Source organism: Chroicocephalus ridibundus, chromosome 10 (genome assembly GCF_963924245.1).
Source record: "Chroicocephalus ridibundus chromosome 10, bChrRid1.1, whole genome shotgun sequence".
Taxonomy (NCBI): domain Eukaryota; kingdom Metazoa; phylum Chordata; class Aves; order Charadriiformes; family Laridae; genus Chroicocephalus; species Chroicocephalus ridibundus.
Genome location: NC_086293.1, coordinates 4,865,278 through 4,886,691, shown reverse-complemented (window position 1 = coordinate 4,886,691; position 21,414 = coordinate 4,865,278). Strand labels below are relative to the sequence as shown.

General features: G+C 39.6%; 1 protein-coding gene across 3 annotated transcripts in view; it reads left to right on the top strand.

Annotated features, from left to right (window-relative positions):
- Positions 1 to 21,414, top strand: part of CENPP (centromere protein P) — a 152,243-nt gene that overhangs the window by 111,101 nt on the left and 19,728 nt on the right. The gene's annotated exons all lie outside the window — the stretch shown is intronic.

The window sequence follows — 21,414 nt, the reverse complement described above, 5'->3', positions numbered from 1 at the left end:
GGTTCTGTTCTGTGTGCAGAGAATCAGATAATACTGTTACTCGGAGAACTAAAAAGCTCACTTAAGGAAAATGAAAAGCAGCACAATATGTTTGGTCCGGAGGCTGACAAGGCACAGCTGGAAATTCTCTTTCAGTACTTACAGTTGGTTGCATAAGGAACGGGAAAATGGAGTGTTTTCTAAAAGACACGAAAAATGTGTCTTTTATTCAGTTCTGGTTTATGTATTTAAAAACTTAGTTTCCAGGTGGCATGATTTTAATGTAGATTTATTATTTTACCAAGATAATACATTTTGGCAAGCGTAGCCTTAACATAAAAACGTCTATTAAAATTAGAACTTTTTTCTTCAGTTCATATTTTAGGAATCCATTCCTGCCTGCATAGCCTATCATCTATAAACAGCAAACCTTTTTGTTGAAGTTTTAGCATGGAAAACTTTTCTTTTGTCCATTTACAGCAATGGTTTCACCCTAAGTTGTAGCTTATGCATGGAAAATAAAATGACTGAAACATTTTCCCTTCATTTTTTTGTAAGGCTAATTACATCCTGAAACATGATCCTGAAGCACAGCTCTGCAGAAGCTGCAGCGAAGTTAGTAATCCAAATATGAGAACTGAGGGGGGGGAAGGGAGGAATAATGGTACGTTACCACAAGTCCTTTGTGTGCCAGCAGAACCTTTTTCATCTCCACATAGAGCTTCTGCAGAGTGTCAGTGGATGAGGAGATGGTGAGTCGTCTAAGCTTCAGAAATGACAAATTTACCTAGGAGGTGGAGTGCTCAGAGTTCTTCTTACATTAAAAATTTGTGTTTTCTTGAATTCATACTCTGAGAAATGTGTAGACAGATAGTCATGGAATGGTATAACCATGGAGTTAACCATAATTGTTAGACGGTATGTGGTGGAAAGATACTGGGAAAGCACATTGTCTCTTAAAATAGTTATGCAGTTTCTACTGTGCTTTGCAAAGTCCAAAGAAGAAATATTAAACTTCTGTAGTTTATCTGGAGCTGTTTGAAAAGAATGGAGACAGTTATACTTAACAAATTGGAGCTAGCATCTGGAATGAGATGGCATGATTCCATACCTGTGCTAAAAGCATCGACTCGTAAAAGACGAGTCGAACAATAGGACAGCAGTTCTTCTAGCACAAGTGGGGAAAAAAATAGCAAATTACATCATCTTGTCATGGTTATACATGTCAGGTAAAAGACTATGTATTTAAATGATGGTGTATTTATTAGACACAAAAGTGAAAGTATTCACTTTGTTATTTATATTTAAATGTGGCTTCTCGTGCTTCTGATAGCTGTCTCAGGATCATCTTCTGATGGTGTTCGACACACGTCTCCAGAAAGGCTGCCTAGCTGGGACACAAGACTACCCACTAGTAGGCCAGTAAGGTGGATCTGACCAGCCTTTGCTCATGTGAAGCTCTGCTTTAGTGCATCTGCTTAGGATGTGGCATCTCCGATTGCCGAATTCTAGTAAATCCTCAAAGCTGGACTTTTTAAGCTTATGTCATCTCTGTATTTTTTGAAAGGTCAACATCTTCCAGCAGCTTTCTAGGACTGAGTGGGACACCGCATCTTGTCTCCTCTGCTAGATCATACAGTGAAAATCCTGTATCCTCTAAGCAGACTGAAGGATCTCTGACGGTGTTACTGAATCAGTTATATAGACTTCTCTAAAACAGATACCGTAGCGTGAGCAGTGAAGCGCAAAGCCTTGCTAATTTGAAGGATCTGAGATGATCTGTTCAGCTGTTACATGTGTATTCCATAGTCTGGGTTTCACACAGAAGGTAATTGCTGAGTAGCAAACACTTCCTTTGGTAAAGTTACTGCTTCTAATACGTGAATAAAAGTCCTGGAGACATTATAGTTCTGGTATTATCCATGTTTAGCTTTCCTGTGGCCCCCTCTAAATCACTGTCCTCCTTTAATACGCACGCCAAAATGGAGTTTCACCCTTATGTATCTGGTGCCATCTGGCATTTCTGTTACGCACACTGAAATTAAAATATCCAAACAAAGGCTTGTTTTACTAAACAAATAAATAATCTAGTTTGTTCTTCTCCTTCATCCCTCTAGTTACCTGGCATAGGAGTGTGGCTTTGTGATCTTAGTAGTACCTGCCATTTGTATGAAACAGAATGCCTATGAGGCCCTTGATTATCTTTCTCTCAACTTCTGTTAAGGAAGAAAAAAAGACAGTCTGAGGGATCTGCAAAGCTACAAGCTCCCTTTTAATGAAAATGACATTACACTTTTCTACAATGAACAGTAATGCTTGAAAATTGTAGGAGTTGTTATAGAGTGTCCCATGGTTATCTGATATCTAGGGGGTTTGGTGTTTTTTAATTTGTAGAAGTAGTATCTGAGAATGCACATCATCTGCTGCTTTCCAATAGGATTTAAATGTATGTAAGATTAATAATTAAATACTGGTTCAACATTGTTATTTCCATTAAGATCATCTATGCAAACTTGCCTGTCATAATACTAAAGAAAAAAATACTGTATTATTTGGCTCAAAGCTCAGACTAGGAAATGCAGTTCAGGTAATTGCTGTTTGAGTGAAAAACATTGCAGTATCCTCAGGGATCTAATATTTACTGTGTTTATGTGAATAATTCACTCTGAGAGCAGAGCAAGTTGCCAATACCTGCTTCGTCTGTAAGTACTGTTCTGCCCGTCTGTCCCATATGCATGGCTGGGCATTTGAATGAGTTATTGTCTATTAAGATGCCTTAATGTGGACTGGTCTCCTTTGGGGAGGGAAGAGACAAAGAGTAAACAGCCGTGACTAATAATCAAAATGACTTTTTATTATTTTATATCTTATGGCAAACTGCCACCAGGAGCATTGTTGCTTAGTGTTGAGCAAGAGCCATAGGATGTGTGACATGAATGTGGAAGCCTGGAGCCTCTGGCATAGACTCTTCATAAAATCTAGGCTGATCTCTTTTCCTTATAGCTTGTTATTTGTAGAGGGACAAGGCTTTCCCTCTTACCCTGCTGAAATTATCCAGTGGAAATTATTCAAGGAAATCTTCAGCGAAAAAGAAGGGCTAGGATTTAGGTTGGCATCAGGCTTGTTTATAGTGGTTACAACAGATTTTTGTAACATCTCTACTGTACCTATTAGATGACAACCAATAGTGGAAACAGGCTTTTAAGCAATTCGATACAGTTGAAATAAATTTGTTTTCCGTTTCTTCCTCAGAAGACCTTCTTTTCAAACACTGACCTAAATCTCACTTCTGTGAACATAAAGGGTCCCATGAGTTAAAGCAGCAACACTCCTGGATCCCTATGCTGGTACAAAGTATTGTTTGAAATGTTAGGTATTTCTAGTCGCTGTAATTGGTTTGCTATTTCTGCTTGAGTTTTCTATTCTGTTGCCACATTAAGTAGAAATGAAATAAAGAATTAGTGTCTTTAAGAAAAAAGGGAAGTTTATAAGAGCAAGTGTGCTTTGGAAGCTAGCCATATCATAGGAATATACCTTATCGCTATACTGTGAAGCAGCTGAGATATGGCAAAACGGAGCAACAGTAGAATACTTTCTTCTGCTATCCCAACAGAACGTGTTCACCTCAGTGGGTAGCGTAACTGTAGCCTTTTGTACCAAAAAGCCGTATTCTTTAAATATCATTGTTCTTGGCACAGGATGAATTGAAGCACAAACTTTAGATGATATATATATATATATTTTCAACAGATTCCCATAGAGATTTAGGTTTGGAACTACATGTAACGTCAATAATGTATTGCTCTCCTCTGCATCTGTATGTCTGCAGCCATTTCTTCAGACAGTAATAACAGACAAAACTTGTCTACTCGTGACTCCTATACCAAAAGGGAATTCAAGAATATTTATGAACTAGAGAATAATATTTTGTGATCTTATGGAATTGCTTCCAAACCATGAGTGACAAAAGGAATCTTTTTTGCCAGTTTTTTTCATTCTCTAAGCATAGCTTTCTACATTGCTTCTCCACAACATCATATTCTAACTTTTTCTGAATTTCCTGAGGGCATCAGTAGCTTCTCTTCCTTTCCCAGCAAGAAGTGTTAGTCAGTGTACAATAGTACTATTGTTATTTTTCTTTTTATCAATTTTGCTTCTTCCTGCAGGGATGAATGGTGGGAGGAAAAACTTATGTTCACTACTGTGGCTCTGTTATAAATCTCAGAGTGGGGGTAAAATTAATGTATAAGTTAGTATAATAGAATCTGTGGTGTTGAAAATGGCTTACAGATTTTTAAATTTGGTCTCAAAGGCCACTTAAATACATGGAGCATGCTGGAACAGGAGGAACAACGTCTGGTTCTTAATCGTCTTGAAAATGCCTGAAGTGTAATACCTTAGTCATCACAGCAAGCCAGTAGGCTGAAGGAATATAAGTAGGACATCTTGAAAAAATAAAATAACATAAAAATCCATAAGCAAAGTTAAGAAGACAAGCATCTGCAATTGGTCAGTTTAAGAGTGGGTATCCGAGAGATGATATATGAGTATGGAAAGAGTTGAAGTAACTTTTTATGATCACAGCTTGTAGAACTGAGATTTCATGGTCTCTGTATCATACCTTTAAAAAATGTAATCTTTTATCTGCTTAGTGGCCAAACAAAATGCATGAAGAGAACAGGAATAGCCTTCATGGAGCCAATGTAATGCCAGGTGTAACCTAGCTTTTCATAGAGGAAAGAATGCATTTCTTTTAGACAGGTGCTGATAACTTACAGTATTGCTTAAATTACCTTGTTAGCTTCCTGTATGAGGATACTCAGGAGGTCATGTAGGTCATCTAGTCCAACCAGCTGCAGAAACCAGGGGCAAGATTGAATTCAGAACAGGTTTTTGTTCAGTTGGTTTTGAAAGGCATCAAGGACAGAGTTACCCAACTTCTCCTGGCTGCCAGTTCCAATGCCTGACTGCCATTGAGGAATTTTTTTTCTTTATCTCTCATCCTTCAGAGGATGCAGCTCCATGAAGAGCTGTGCTTTGGATTCTCCTTGATATTGCAAGGCTACTCTTAGAATTTCCCTAAGCCATCTTTTCTCCAGGCAGAACCAGTCTTTTATTTCTGTTAACAGCTAACAAACCCAAAGGAATTTAGAAGTGGTTCAAAGGCTATATAGTATGCTTGGTTATAAAATGTGATTGAAGATGACATGAAAATAGTCTTTTAAAAAAAAAAAATAAAAAATCAGTGAATCGGTACTGCTTCAAATGGGTATACTTTCCTCATGTATGTAATTTTTGATTGTCTTATTCCATGCATTCTAAACAAGATTAGAGAAAAACAGTGTGTTTTCATGCCAACTTTGATGGCTCTTTGAGTGCTTTTGGCTTTGATATCTCTCAAAGTAGAACTTAGAGTCAGGGTTATTTGCAGGGTTGACTCCTAGCTAGTGATGTGTTGCCAAGTTATGATGGTTCAGACAACATATACGGCAGCCACACAGTACAGTTTTTGCAGGTCTTTTTTGCTCTCTACGATTTGGAGTAAAACAGAAAATACTGACAAAAAAGATGGAAATTGTGTACGTGGACAGCATCAGAGTTTTCTTACTTTTGAAGCAAGTTGTAAAAGACTGTTTCTGTAATTTGTACAGAATAAAAAAAAAAAAAAAAAACAAAAAAAAAAAAAAACAAACAGAAAGATAGCCTGTGGTATTCCAGATGATGAGCACTTGAGCTTTTGTGGAACTTGTGTGTATGGAGTATGTTTACAGGTTTTTCATTTTCTTGACATTAATTCTTCCCTCCTCCATCCCCCCCCAGCCATCTTCTCCCACCCAAAAGGAGTTATCTGGAAATCTTCTCCAGAAAATTTAAAAAGACTATTATTTGTAATATGAGTCTCCATTTATTTCTTATTTTAAAGGTATTTCAGATTTATTGGAGAGTATTTTATATATGTCTAGGTAATGATTTATGTATATCTTACGCTACATGTTAATGCTGTCTTGTTGAACAGTATTAAAGGAGCAACATGATGTTCCTTGCATCAAGCTGTGGAATGTTCTGCTTTCTGCAATTATAAATTGATTGTAAGAAATACCATACACAACTGTTGGAAAGTCCACCTCTTCTGCATAACTAGGGATATCTGTTATGGGATGAAAGTGTAGTTTTTTCTTACAGTATCTACACACTTCCATGCTTAGTATGTCATCCTCTAGGTAACATGTCTGTCACCATTTCAGTTCCTCTTAATCTCCTTATTTTGTTAGGACACTTTGCTGATTTGTGTTTCTTTTTGCAGACACAGTTTCTTCTTGTCTTCCAGATTGGAGGACCTTTACTGAAGGCATCCTTTAGTTACCTATTAGTCATATCATAGAATGGTTTGGGTTAGAGGGGACCTTAAAGACCATCTAGTTCCAAGCCCCCCACCCTGGGCAGGGACACCTCCCACTAGACCAGGCTGCTCAGAGTCCCATCCAGCCTGGCCTTGAACACCTCCAGGGATGGGGCATCTACAACCTCCCTGGGCAACCTGTTCCACCGCCTCACCACCCTCACAGGAGAGGAATTCTTCCTAATATCCAACCTGAATCTCCCCTCTTTCAGTTTGAAACCCTCACCCCTCGTCCTGTCATTACACCCCCTGATCCAGAGTCCCTCCCCAGCTTTCCTGTAGGCCCCCTTCAGGTACTGGAAGGCTGCCATAAGGTCTCCACGGAGCCTTCTCTTCTCCAGGCTGAACACCCCCAACTCTCTCGGTCTGTCCTCATAGCAGAGGTGCTCCAGCCCTCTGATCATCTTCGTGGCCCTCCGCTGGACCCGTTCCAACAGGTCCGTGTCCTTCTTGTGCTGAGGACTCTAGAGGGGCACGCAGCGCTCCAGGGGGGGTCTCACCAGAGCGGAGTAGAGGGGCTGCATCACCTCCCTCCACCTGCTGGCCACGCTGCTTTTCATGCAGCCCAGGATGCAGTTGGCTTCTTGGGCTGCAAGCGCACATTGCCGGCTCATGTTGAGCTTCTCGTCCACCAGCACCCCCAAGTCCTTCTCCTCAGGGCTGCTCCCAAGACATTCTCCACCCAACCTGGTTCTGTGCCTGGGATCGCCGTGACCCAGGTGCAGGACCTTGCACTCGGCCTGGCTGAACTTCATGAGGTTCACACGGGCCCACCTCTCCAGCCTGGCCGGGTCCCTCTGGATGGCATCCCTTCCCTCCAGCGTGTCGACCGCACCACACAGCTTGGTGTCATCGGCACACTTGCTGAGGGTGCACTCAATCCCACTGTCCGTGTTGCCGACAAAGATGTTAAAGAGCACCCGTCCCAGTACTGACCCCTGAGGAACACCACTCATCACTGGTCTCCACTGGGGACATTGAGCCATTGACCACAACCCTTTGAGTGTGGCCAATCTTAAACCCCTGAGCATTTTTCTTCAAATCATAATGAAGGTGCCAGTCATCATGGATACCTGCCGTAGATGCAGTGAGGTTTTATCTTGTAGGTCATGCCCTCCAAGGTATCTTGACAAGGCAAGTGGCACTGGCCCCCTGAATCTCAGGAAATCCGCTTCTTACTGTCACCAGCTAAGCCTTAGGTAAAGCACCTCCAAAGCAGATATACCAAACGTGTATACCAAAATAATACCAAAGCCCTTGGTATTATTGTCTTCCACACTGGTCTTGAAACAGGGCTTGCAACTGAAAATGTCAGCTCAACGCCCAGTACCAGCCAAAGCAGCATATACAATGTTAGTAACTGTATAGGGAAAGATTAGAAAACAAAACTGAAAACATTATTGTGGCACTGTTAGGCACTTGAACCTAGAATGGTACTCATGCCACCTTCCATCTCTAGGTCCTCCACCTTTGCACAGTGTTAGGATTTCAGGGTACCCAGTCCACCCATTCTGATAGTTCTTCATCAGTGCCAGAGAAAGCACCCCAAGGCATTCTGACCACAAGAGGCAGTCAGACACAAGTATGATCATAACACAAACTGATTTACTCCTCCAAGCTTTATGATCAAGTGCAGGGATGTGCCCTAGGGTGCCCCTGAACAGCCCTGATCATGTTACGTGCTTTGCCTTAAATTCCTTTATTACTTTTCCTCCCCTTTTCATCTCACAAGTTCTTTTCTCATCCACTTGAAGATATATAGCCTGCCAGGGTTTATAGCTTCCCTATTTACCCAGTTTTGCAGACTTTATACCTTTATTTAGTAATTATGGTATGGTTGTCCCGTCATTTTTCCCTCAAGCATCAAGGGAAAACTTGATACTACCCCTTCCCCTTTTTAATTCTGAAATATTCTGCCTTTTCATGTTGCAGTCTGATGAGTGGCACAAGAGGTTAGGGGGGTCCACCTGCACGTACAATACTCTTTTGTTATCTCTAGCATCCTGGAATCCTTCATCTTATCTTCCTAGTGATGTCACAGGTGAGCAGCAGCCACATGCACGAAAAAACACCCCTGTACACTATCACCTCTTACTATGTCTCACCTGGTACCAAGAAAAGAGTACGTTCTGTAGCTTGAATTTTCCACAGTCATCCTTATTTTTAATAGCTTTCTCTCACATTATCGTTAATACGCGTTTCCTTATGCCTCCTGTTCTACTGCATTATTTAGAGAAGGGCTGTGTTGAAGTTGGATCTGTTATTTAAGTTATTCCTAAAACATTAATGAAAATATTATTTCTATGAGTCAAAAACACATCCTCATTCAAGAATTTAAAGCTATTTCTGTTTTGTTTGGGAATTTGAAAGAAAAGAGACAGTACTGAAAATTACAGCAGCATTTTTTTAACCTGTCAATGAAATAAGAGTGTGATTAATTTTTTAAATTGCTTTACTCCTAGTTGTCATGATGAATCTTTGCAGCTGATGGCTGGTTTTGATCAGAGACAAAAATGGAATCTTAAACTTTGAAATTACTGATGCATTTTTTTTAAATAGAACACACAAGTTTGTAGTTGGAAAAAAATAGCAATGGGAAAAAAAAAGGTTATAACTGTTGAAGTCAGCACAAAACATGAGATGGGGAATTTGGGATTGGCAGTACACTGCATTTCTAAAACCTATAGCAGTTACTGCATTCCTTTTTGTAATCAGCGGTCACCAATATCCTTAAGGAAAAAACATAGGAGAAGGAAAAAATGTTGCTGGGAAACCTTAGAGAAATTAAAAACAGATTTTTCTCACATATTTAAAAATATCAACAATACATTGCAAAAAGCATTGAGTACTTCTTTAGGTGGGAATAAGTCTAAATTTGCAATATGAGATGCACGTAGCTAGGATCTATTTACATTAAAAAGCTTGCTTTTCAACTGTAACTGCATCCCAATTCCAGTTCATCACTGGAGTGAACAGAACATATACAATATTAATATTCATTAGTATTAACTTTCTTAAGTCACAGTATTGCCACAACTCAATGCCTCTTGGTTGTGTTTGCATTTGATACACCATCATTTTCAGTTTGAGATATGTTATTCTCACTTTATACCTAAAATGCCAACGAACAGACAGATAGAAATAACTTGTAAACTCTTCCTTTAGCAGCCAACTGAAACTGGAGGCTGGTGCATTTCACGTACTGCCTCTAAGGATGTGCATCAGTGAAGAAATTCAGTAGAACTTTGATTATTTCAATGTCTCGAGCCTGTCCTCTGTGGTGTTACAATGCAAGTTGTCTACCTAACTTGAACAAATATGACTTTAAAACCCTGGCAGTTGTAAGTAAATGTGTAGGATTTTTCACTATACTTCTGTCTTTCCTTTCAGAGGATAACACTTTTTTTTTTTTCCAGGTTCAAAGGTTGACACTTCTTTGTATATTGGGCAGTTATGTTTCAGCTATTTGCTGACTTGCAGTTTTCCAGAATATTCAGCTTAGCAACTGAGCATGTCCTCTGTGGGTCTAAAATAGCACAATGAGCTTGGTTTGGGGTTTGGTTTTTCTCATGTGCCAGTATTGAGTATTGTTACTCATCAATATAATTTTGAGGTTTCTAACTTTTTTCTAAGATAATCATATTTTGCAGCATAAATACAAAAGGTGGAGTAATTTAATATTTTTTTTGTCCTTGCCATAGTTCACATAATATTATCTCATTTCTGCTGTACTCAAACTTTGTATAAACTGAAGACTATTTAGACTAGTATGTTTGCCTTTCTTTAAGTCCATAGTTTTGGATCTTAATTTTTACAAGTTCCCAAATTTTATCTGTGTGTAAATACTGAAAACAGGTTGTTTAGAATTCATTAAAAATAAGAACGTATAATTATTCTAATGGTCTTTCCCTATTTGATTGCCCTTTTCAAAGCAGTGATTTGCTTTCCATTTACTTGGTTGTGCCTGGTTGCACTTTCCATTTGTAGGCAAAAGGGCAAAAAAAAAAGCGTCCCTGTAGAACACTATGTACTTCTCTAAAAAGTGAATGCCACTTTTTTTTATAAACTTGTTTTGTATACTGTTGACATCTTAAATTGTCTCAGAAGCGAAATAAGAAAATTAATACTTGATCTTACAGATAAAAAAGTTGGTTTGAGATTTCATCTGGTAGACACTGCTGGGTTGCTGTGGCTTGCTTCCTATATGACTTTTGTTTGTTGCCTGAGATGTTTTCACATTTGTTGGTTTTAATGTTAAGTAGAAATTACTAACAAGATGCCTCTCCACTGAGAGACTGTCTCAGGAAGGAGATGTAAACTGAGGACACAAATATTTTGAAGCTTTTTAGTCAAAAAGAGGGATTTGTTGGCAGCTGGTACAAGATGACACTTTGAGGAAAATAACAAAGTTTGCTTGTGGTTTCCTTTTAAATCTAAAAATTAGTTATCCTTGCCTGTTGGTTCATGTTTTCCCCATTACAAACAGTGGCACCAAATGGTTTGTTTGGGCAAATTAGTGGACAATGGCAAAAATGACTTGTACAGCAGTTCTGCAGTGTGCTACCAGGGAGAATTTAAAGGGGAAAAATGGCAGGGATATATATGTGTGTGTGTGCAAATATATCTAAGTTTAATTTTTAATACCACATTGGTATTTTTATGATTATGACATTTCCAGAGAGATCTATAATTCTACAGTGCTCAAAATTCAGGATTGAATACAAGTTGAAAACACCTCATTAATTGATTATTTATGTTTGCTTTATCATCTGTCTAGCATTTGTGGCCAAACTTGCGCAAAATGTTGCAGATTTCCTGAACCTCCCGCACAACTTCCCCTGTGTCATCTCGAAGAGGGAAATGCTAAAAACAAAACAAAACAAAATCATCAATTTCAACACAACACGTTATTCTGGATGACCCTGCTTGTGTGGCGTATATAAATGTGTCTTGTTGAAGGAGAACATTAGCAGTTTGGCTTTTCCCCACAGTTCAGAAAGACTTTGCAGATTATCTTTTTATTGTAATTTCTCTCTGTTCTTTGCAGTAAATCCTTCGCATTCCATTTCCTTTGTTAACTGGAGGGCTCATCAAACGACTGAGTTGAGTGATTTCTGAAACATGAAATTTTCTTTTCATGATGGCAGATAACGAGAAGCTTGCAGCTGAGAAGGGAAGGGGTGAGATGGAGAAGGGTGGGTGTGTGTTTCCTCTTAATCACTAATTACTGTGGTGTCAACACCTCCTCTCTATTGAGTCTCCAAACCTAGGTTAGGTCTTGTACTATCCTGTGTCTAAATACTTCCACAGCGTGGGGCCTTTTGTTTCAAAACCAACAGTTCTTTCTTTTGGAAAATGACAATCTGGCTAAAAATCAACCACTTTGGCACGGGAATGTTGTTTAATTGTAGTAGCAGGAACATCAAAAGTTTTCTGTCAATGTGGTTTCCAAACCCTCGGCGCGTCTCAATGGCTGCTCAGACAAGAGGCATCGCTCGCTGTTCCTGCCCAGAGCACCTTTCTTCATAAAGGTATTTTCTCTTTTGGCGTTACTGCTTAGAGAGCCATTCCCTGTGGGTGTCGAGCAGAGTTTCTGACCTAGGGATATTTGCCATTAGCCAGTCCAATGCTCAAGTGTTTTGAGAAGCACTTAAGCTATTCTTTCACCCTGCTGGCTCCCTGTACGGCAGCTCTTGGAGTGAAGGAGCCGTGTGAGGAGATGCAGGCTCCAGGGGCAGTGTCCTGCCTTCCCACCTGAGCTGGGGTGTGCGCAGTCCAGGCTGTTATCCTGCTCCTGGGTCTGTGGCTGTGCTGTTAGTCATGCTGAGAGAACTAAGGCCCATTTTTTCATACGTTTTGCTTTCTGGCCTGACACAGCACAGCCGCCCAGGCAGCTCTGCGGGCAGAGGTGGGGGACAGGAGCTAGCTGGGGGAGAGAAAACTGAGGATGGGAATAGCTCGAGTTGTCTTATGGAGCCATACTTTAAAACAATGCATCTGCATACAGAAGTAACCTGAGAGATAACTCTCTGTTCTGACAGAAACCGACTGAAAGAAGCTACTTCTTTTTACCCTAAACAAGAAATAAGATACCATCTCCCAGTGGAGCTGAAGGGAATTTGGTTTGAATCATCCTATATGCTCCTAAATAGCCTTTAATGACTCAGCAGTTTTATTTGATTGTATCACTTCACTTTTTTCCTGGAACGATCTGTCCTGTAAATAATTCAGTGAGGGGAAGACTGAGCAGAGCTACCTCTGCCTAGAGTTAGAGCAGAAACTCTCATCCAAGCCAAAGCCTGTTTTTCTCATGAGATTGAATTAAGTAAGTAAAATGTTTTTTCTGTCTATCTTCCGGGCTGTAAAATGAAGTGATTGACATTAACATCTATACTTCGGTCTTACGAGATGACAAACAATTAATAAATGGAGTAAGTATTCAGCTGCATCAAAGAACTGGTGCTTTTAACACTAATTTCATGCATCCATCTACTGTAAAGCTCCAGCATGTTTATGATAATGCGCCATAAGCTTGTTGCCAGCGGTACAGCTCTACAAAGTATTAGAATAAGGGTAGCATTTGTTTTCTTCTGCATGCAGGAACTTAAATTTTCAACAATCAAGATAGACAAATGGGAAGAAATGACAACTATTGTCACCAAAGTATATCTAAGTAACAAAATGAAAATGTAATTGCAGCCAGTACTGAATTTTTACTGCTAGCTTAAAGAAAGGTAGCATCACTAACAGTAGTGGTGAAAATTAAAAGATAGACTATTTCAACTATGTGACTCACTCATTGGAAAAGGCTTTTTTGCCCCTACATACTACACTGGTTATTAAAGTACTTGGGAAGACAGGAGGACTATTTGTGTGTGATTATTATACTATGTTTTTGAGCAAGCATTGGTATCTAATTCTTTATGCGCTACTTGTTCTGTATTTCATGGCCTTTACTTGCATTACACAATGGGTCTTGTACAAGGTGGAATAAATTGATTTTGTCAGAAGCATTTGCTGGTTTTGTTTCAGAGAGTTGGGAGATTTTATAAGGTACATTCAGAGCGAGTGCTTTGGTAGTTGAATGTTATGACGTCTTTGTTTCATCAATATTAGCAGGAAAGAGCCTATGAGTTAATAAGGATTGAATTGTTTGAGAGGCAGTAATTCTGAATTCATGGGGCAACAGGGTATGTTAGAAATGAGAAATGTGATTCAGGAGTTTATAAGAGCTGTAGAGCTATCACTTGAATTATTCTTAAGAGACATAAATATGTACGTAGTCTAGACAGTGCTGCTTTTGCACTGGCAGGGTCAGCTGCAAGTAAATGCTAGTACAAGAGCCGATTCCAAAACAGAGAAGGGAAAAAGTAGAAAAAGACATAGATGAAGAATATGCTGGAGGCCTCATATGTTAGTTTGCAGTGTGTTTTGGAAGAGTCATCCAGAGGTCTTTCTACAGGGGAAAAAATGAATATTGAAGTAATCCAGAACTACTTTTTAAATAACATTATAGTGCTTGCCTTTCTTCTCAAATTTTTCCTACCTAACAATCAGATTATCTGTGTGTACATTACACTTCCGCTATGGGACTTTGTTTGGCTTTGGAAATCTAGCCTGTGTTTGAGTGTTAATACACCTCAAATAATGATAGATTCACTAATTGCTGCTTGAAATAGAATGCTGGAAATGTCTGCACTGTTGCTTATATTGAAATAGTATGATAAAATATAATCTTTCAACATACTGCTGTTTGTGTGGAAACTTGACATTTTGAGTACCCAGTTAGTCTATGTCATTTATTAATAGAATTAATAATTAGTTATATGCTTATGCAATTAGCAGTTCATCTGTGTAGGCCATCAGGTCAAAGCCTGAAGGGCATGCCCCTTCCCCTCAGCTGCTAGCATTAGTTATAGGAAAAAGAGAAATACCCCTGACATCAGTTATAGCTTTCTAAACTGCCTTTATTAGTAACCCAAATGATCGTCGAATTGCTGCACATGCCATTTTGAACCAAACCAAAGCGTTGCTCTAGGCCACGCATTACTAACTTAGTCCTTTCGCAAAGCACGCTGAATTCCAACAGTCCTGAAGTCATTCCACAGTGTAGATCCATGACCCATTCCGTCTGGAGTCGCCAGTAGCTCAGGCCCAACGGTGGCATTTTGCCATTGGTAAGTGTGGAGACAAATTTCCAACAGTCAGGAGCCGCGGGGAGAGTTTGCAGAGGGATTTGGGATGAGTGGGACTGGAAGGCTTGAAGGCTGCTGCTGTTGCCTCAAGTCCAAGAGTTCACAAGCATGTTCCAGCAACGGCTGATGCTCCAGTATCCACACTGCACGCGTGCGTTATTCGACAGCTTTCTGTTCTTGAATTAGGACTTCTTGTTAGTATGCAACTGCGTAAAGGAAAGCTTTAAACATACAGTAGGTTTATGGGCATGAATGTTTGTGTTACTTCCTTAGAGCTTTAAAAACACAAGAGAATTAAGCGGATTGTTTGAAAAATGAAGAAGCAAAAAAGAGAAAGTTAAGCTGTAACATGAGCTAATTTTCTTTCAACTGAACTTCTACAAGAACAAAATTTATTGTCACCAACAGTTGTTTGAAATGTTTCTGCAATGCCAGCCATTTAAATTCAAATAGAGAAGTGCCTTAGGGTTGCACTGAAAGTGAATGAATTACACTGGGCAGCTCGTATTAGTATTACTATTGCTTCTTTGTACTGTAGCAGTACCTAGCAATAAACCAAATATTTATACACCTACATCACAGTACATTCTTGGTGACTGTGACTTTGGCATTTAAAAACCAAATACGGTGGAGCAGAAGGATATGTTTTTGCCTGGCAGCTGCATGTGATTTCTCCAAGTGGATACACTAAAGAATTCTCATCGCTGCCCTAAATTCTTTTGTAGTTGGCAGTATAAAGATAATTGAGTCAAAACCATCCATGTTCTGAGAGATTTGGTCTAAGGTATACTACAGAGTTGCAGAGTGAATAGCAGTTACAGATTTCCAGTGTTCCTTATTTTTTCTTCGGTTTTTATTATTCGGGGTTTTGCTGCTTTCTTATTAAAGTAATTTACTAGATCAAAGTTTGAAGATAGTTGACTGTTTCTACAAACCTGTTGTTTATCAGTGGATCGACAACTTTACACCATTACACGTACAATAATTATAAGTTGTTAACTGTTTTTGTCTATTATCATAGAATCATAGGGTTGGAAGGGACCTCTGGAGATCATCTAGTCCAGCCCCCTGCCAGAGCAGGGTCACCCAGAGCAGGTGGCACAGGAACGCATCCAGGGGGGTTTGGAATGTCTCCAGAGATGGAGACTCCACCCCCTCTCTGGGCAGCCTGTGCCAGGGCTCTGCCACCCTCAAAGGAAGGAAGTTCCTCCTCATGTTTAGGTGGAACTTCCTGTGCTCAAGTTTGTGCCCGTTACCTCTTGTCCTGTCCCCGGGCACCACTGAAAAGAGTCTGGCCCCATCCTCCTGACACCCACCCTTTCAGTATTTATAAGTGTTGATAAGATCCCCCCTCAGCCGTCTTTTTTCCAGACTGAAGAGACCCAAATCCCTCAGCCTTTCAAATCTATGCTATAAATCTCTTCTTGTAGATGCTTGGGTCTTTTCAAGAATATTTCCTGTGTCACTCTTGTTTATGCTAAGAATGTGTTTGATAAACTGAAATATCATGCTTTTGACAGCCAGATTTAAAGAATTGTATTTGAGTATTATGTGAAAGGAATTCGGTGGGTTTAAAGCTTTTTGGGGTCTTTTCAACTGGACTGGCTACTGCTCTTGTTGATAGCAACGGGCATGGTAGCATTTCATGTTAATATGTATTTTCACGTAATCAGAATATTTGAGGCAACTGGTGTTTGTTAATAACCAGACAAATGAAAGCTACTAGGTGGCAATTTTTTGTTGAGACTGTCCTAAATGTAATGCTTTGTAGAACCACTATAAGAGGATGTTTGGTGGCAAGGATTTCAACTGATCTACAGCATATGTTTTTATAGAAAGCTTCACTCTTCACTTAATGCAGATGTTAAACTGGTTTCTGATGCTCAGTAATACTACTACTACTACAATTGCATTTGTGAAAATAAGCACTGATTTATGTGAGAATGCATTTTAAGTACATATCTGCGTATGTTTAAGGAAAGATCTGGTCCATATGGTGGCTAGATAAATTAATATTACTCTACTACATGCAGTAGGAAATTATGCTGTGGACATTGTCATTCATGCACTGATATCAAATCTGGGTGGAACTAAAGAAGAAGGGTATCTTTATTCCTGAGTGCAAGCCGTGCAAGAAGTTGTTTGTGTTTTCTTTGTGCAAACGCAGATTGCACCTTTGTCGCTGGTGTCCGGTGAAGATTACAGTACAACTACTACTTTCTTAAGATACCAAGGTTATAGTGCAAGCAGATGTGACAGCTACTAATTGACCAAAACCCTCTCTGCTGTTGGACAGTTTGCTCTAAGTGACAAGAGATTGACATCTTAAACAGTTTATATCTCTTGGTGAGAAATGAAAACTGATATTTTAGATGTTCCAGGTGTGTCTATGGACATATGTGTCTTTACCAGGTAAGATAGATGTTTGCCCACATAGAAGTGAATAAATCCTCTTCAGACTCTTTCAGAAAGGCAGTTCCCTAAGCTTTATTTGAACAAGATTCCAAATACCTTTCCTGTATCTGACCTATTAATTGGCAGTCAGTGTTAATAATAACTGAAGCTTATTAGATTATTTTTTTTCTGTCCTCTACTGTGTGCCATCCTTCTTGTTTTGAGTTTCTCTCTGCAGAGTCTGTAGTACAAAAAAACTTGGGGGAGGGATGTAAGTGTTGATGCCACACAACAATTTGGTAATATATATTTTGTGTGTATTGTATTTATGATAGTTACTGGCTGGTTACATGAACTGACTCACTGACTAATGACGCCATGGGAAAAATTCTCTCATCTGAGGCAGGTACATTATCTTTATAGGCATAACATATCTCAAAGAACTCCAGTTAATGTACCAATGGGCAGCTGTTCTTCTAATTGTAAAATTAATGGAGTTTTATTGATTAACAGTAGTTGACTGACTCTTGTCCTTAACGATGCACTTCCTTCTTCTAGCTGATCATAGAATCATAGGGTTGAAAGGGACCTCTGGAGATCATCTAGTCCAGCCCCCTGCCAGAGCAGGGTCACCCAGAGCAGGTGGCACAGGAATGCGTCCAGGTGGGTTTTGAATATCTCCAGAGAAGGAGACTCCACCACCTCTCTGGGCAGCCTGTGCCAGGGCTCTGCCACCTTCAAAGTAAACAAGTTCCTCCTCATGTTTAGGTGTAACTTCCTGTGCTCAAGTTTGTGCCCGTTACCTCTTGTCCTGACCATGGGCACCACTGAAAAGAGCCTGGCCCCATCCTCCTGACACCCATCCTTTAAGTATTTATAAGCCTTGATAAGATCCCCTCAGTCGTCTTTTTTCCAGACTGAAGAGACCCAAATCCTTCAGCCTTTCTTCATAAGAGAGATGTTCCAATCCCCTCAGCATCTTGGTAGCCCTTTGCTGCACCCTCTCCAGCAGTTCCCTGTCCCTCTTGAACTGGGGAGCCCAGAACTGGACACAGTCAAGACAAAATAACCACAACAGTTTATGATCAACATAAGCTGAATAACTTGTTTAAAAACTTTTTTTAATCATGCTTTTAAAAGAGTAAATCCCTAACATTGAGCTTATTTAGATGAACTAGATGCGTTGTGTCCTAGGATTTATTTTTTTTTTAAATGAATCAGGGTACTTGGAAAAAAACTAACACAGCTTTAGAGCCAAGTCGTTAACTAAATTCAGATGCTTTTATTTATATTCTGTTTAAAATCTGCTGTCTGGACAAGCTTGATAATGTAAACTGTACAAAAGTAACTTAGGTCACACTTGATAATCAGCTTTTCTGTGGTATTTCAAATCCAAGTTACTTTGTGCAGTCCTGGACCCTTTTACTAAGCCCTCAAAAAAGCTCAGAGAGAATTTTGCAGCGTCTTCTATACAGAAAAATATTTAAAGATTTATAAAGTAACTTGCTTCTCTTGTAAAGGGAGAAAATACAAACTTAGCTTAATTTCTCTCCTAAAAATGCCTTTCCTCCAGTCTACTTCCCTTCAGATTATTAAAAAATTGGCTGGTGGTTATTTCTTCCCAAATTGTTGATTCTTCATGCTGTTCTGTAATATGGCATCTTTTTTCTTTTCTGTTCTTGGCTGTTTAGTATCTCTTTTCCTAAAGTAGACATACCTGCTGCTTTCCACACAGTGCCTCATATGAACTTTATCATCAAGAAGTGTTTCTTTATACTTAACTGCAGAGTAGGGGTTTCAAAATACAATATAATGAAAACTAGTGTGTCGGTAAACTTGTGGAGGAAGAACAGAACTACTGAGCTCTACTGGGTTACTGTGGATTTCCACCGCAAGAAATGCTGAAGTGCAAAAACCAAATCAATTAGTATGTCCTGGACTCGGGACTGTGCAGATACCTATGCAGGGGATGATGGCTCCACAGCCATCTTAGTATTAAGGCAGTGTATTTTAAAACTTAAATAAAATGACAGATAAGCCCTAAATTTTTAATTTAGAAAAATGGGGTTATTTAAACTTAAAAAGGCAAAGAGAAAGCCAGAGCTAATTCAGAAGATAGGATTCTTTGGTTTAAGTGGATAGGCAATAATACCTGATTCAGGAGTAAACACCGGGGAATGTGCTGTCCCTGAGTAGCAGGCGGCCACCTTGTTCTGCGTGTATTCTTACAGTGCTCGATAAATCTAGTGACTTGCTTCCAGGAGGAGGATGGGCTTTTGTGAGCCATGCAACGTCCAGTCAGTCACTTCCAGATGACGTATCTGACAGGGTCGCACTGCAGTTAATCTGGTAGCAGCAAAAGCCTTTCTTTGGTTTCTGGACTCCTTTCCAGCCTCTTGCCCACGACCTGCTGTGATCTTCGGGTTTGACGAGTGTCTGTGTCCAAGAGAGTGGCATTAATAGGCGAAGAACGTTTTGGAACCCAGGGGTAGTGCAAGGTGTCCAGTGGGGAGCTGTGCTGTCTCTGAGGGCAGAGCGAGCAGAACTGCCAGTCCCTTCAGCTCTTCTGGATTTCCAATATGCCTATTTACTATGGAAACAAACACAAAATAAAGTACCTTGGTGCTGTTGCTATTAGAAACATGGGGTTGTAAATGTGCACACATTGGTCAGGAGTATAATTTTTCATAAACTGGTGGAACTCTTTTGCCTCAGACAATTTTAAAGAGAAACAATGGAGATAGATAAGACTCGTCTCTTCCCCAGCAAAAAGGAAAGTAAAGAAAAAACGTCCCCAGCTTTCTGTGTTCATGAAGTATTTATGTACCCCTTCCTCTTCTTTCTGAGGTTTCATTTTCATTTAATTCTGTTTTATCTCACATTTTAACAATGAACTCCTAGTATGTATGTAATTTATTCCCAGTCTGCTGTAATTAAGTTGCAGATAAACACATGGTTACCATATGACAAAGTAATATTGAAAGGAAATGCTTTATAAGAGACACGGCGGTATGCGCGCTTTGGCCTGGGTAAGGCTGGTTTAGCTTGTCCGTAGACATACGGCCTCGATGCAATTAGGAAAATACAAACAGTATGGTAAACTAATAGTCACGTAGCAAATAATGACAAACCTGGAGTTAGGAGCCAAAAAAGAGAAGCTGTAATCAACTGAAGGTAAAAAGAAAAAAAGAATAAAGCAAAGAAACGTCACGGGCAGTTTGCTAACACTACGCGGGGTTCGGGCTGGCCAGGAGGAAGGCTGCCTCTCGGTTGGTTTCAGGTCCTAGTGCAGAGCATTGACGTAACCTTAAGAGGTAAGGTTGAACCTTGGCAAAGTGGTCTAGAGCTCTTGAGTTACAGATATGCTCTGCTAAAAAATTCAGGTCTGAAACTCGGGGCACGCAGAGCACTTTTCACTCGGGTAACCAGCTGTCTGTATGCTGCTGGGGGAAACCAGGCACGGCCGGAGCTTGTGAGTGAACGTTTTCTGCAAAGGTTTCCCCTGCCCGGGCTGACAGTCCTATGTTATTCCTCAAGTCTGCCCCCAGAATTCTCCTTTCCTCTGCTTTCCTCTTTACTAAAAAGCAAACACGCATGTTGGTAGTATCGCTTGTGGGTTTAGTTTGCAAAGAAGGGAGCTGCTGTGCACGAGGTGTCATGGCTGCCACATGGACAAAATGACTTTTTCATCGTCGTTGTGCACTTCTTTTTGTAAACTTGTTCTTTGGTTCTAATCACACTCAGTAGTTTTGTGTAATTTGCATAACACGGATCACCAGCAGGACTGATTTACTGGAGTAGAATGTTTACTTACATGGGAAGATGGAAGATGTGTTTATTCTGAGACATAATTATGAGTGGTGAAGTTTCATAAATCCACTTTGCAAATACAGTGTTTTTACACTGTGTAATTTAGTTGAAGGGAAAAGTGCATTATCTTTTCTTGGTTTCGGTTCCTTTAATCGCCCAAAATGAGATGCTTCATGGTGACTTTTGAGATCCTTTATGCTTTGAACTTTTCAGCGTGCTGTTCTTTGAATAATATGATTCTAGCCCTTGCAAAGCATTTTAGGCAGTTTTCAGTGTAGACTCAAAAAAAAATCTATAGTATGCAAGAACATATTTATAAAATGTTTCTCTTTTATAATTCTGTAATTCATATTGTTTAAAAATAGATTTTGTCAAAGTTTTTCTCATGCAGTAGTAGATACAACAGCTTATTTTCATAGCTATAATTTATTACATACCCCAGTTGCTTCAAATTGACATTTATTCTTATCCAAAAATAAAAGCATGCTGCCATCTTCCTAAGCATTTGATAACGAACTGATGAAGGTTGACCTCTGATGTGCTAATAATGTTTGTACGTTTAGGCTTCAACTGAGATTTAGTTAAACACACTGTTTCCTGGAAAGATTGCTATATTTTGCTCCAATTTAAATCGTT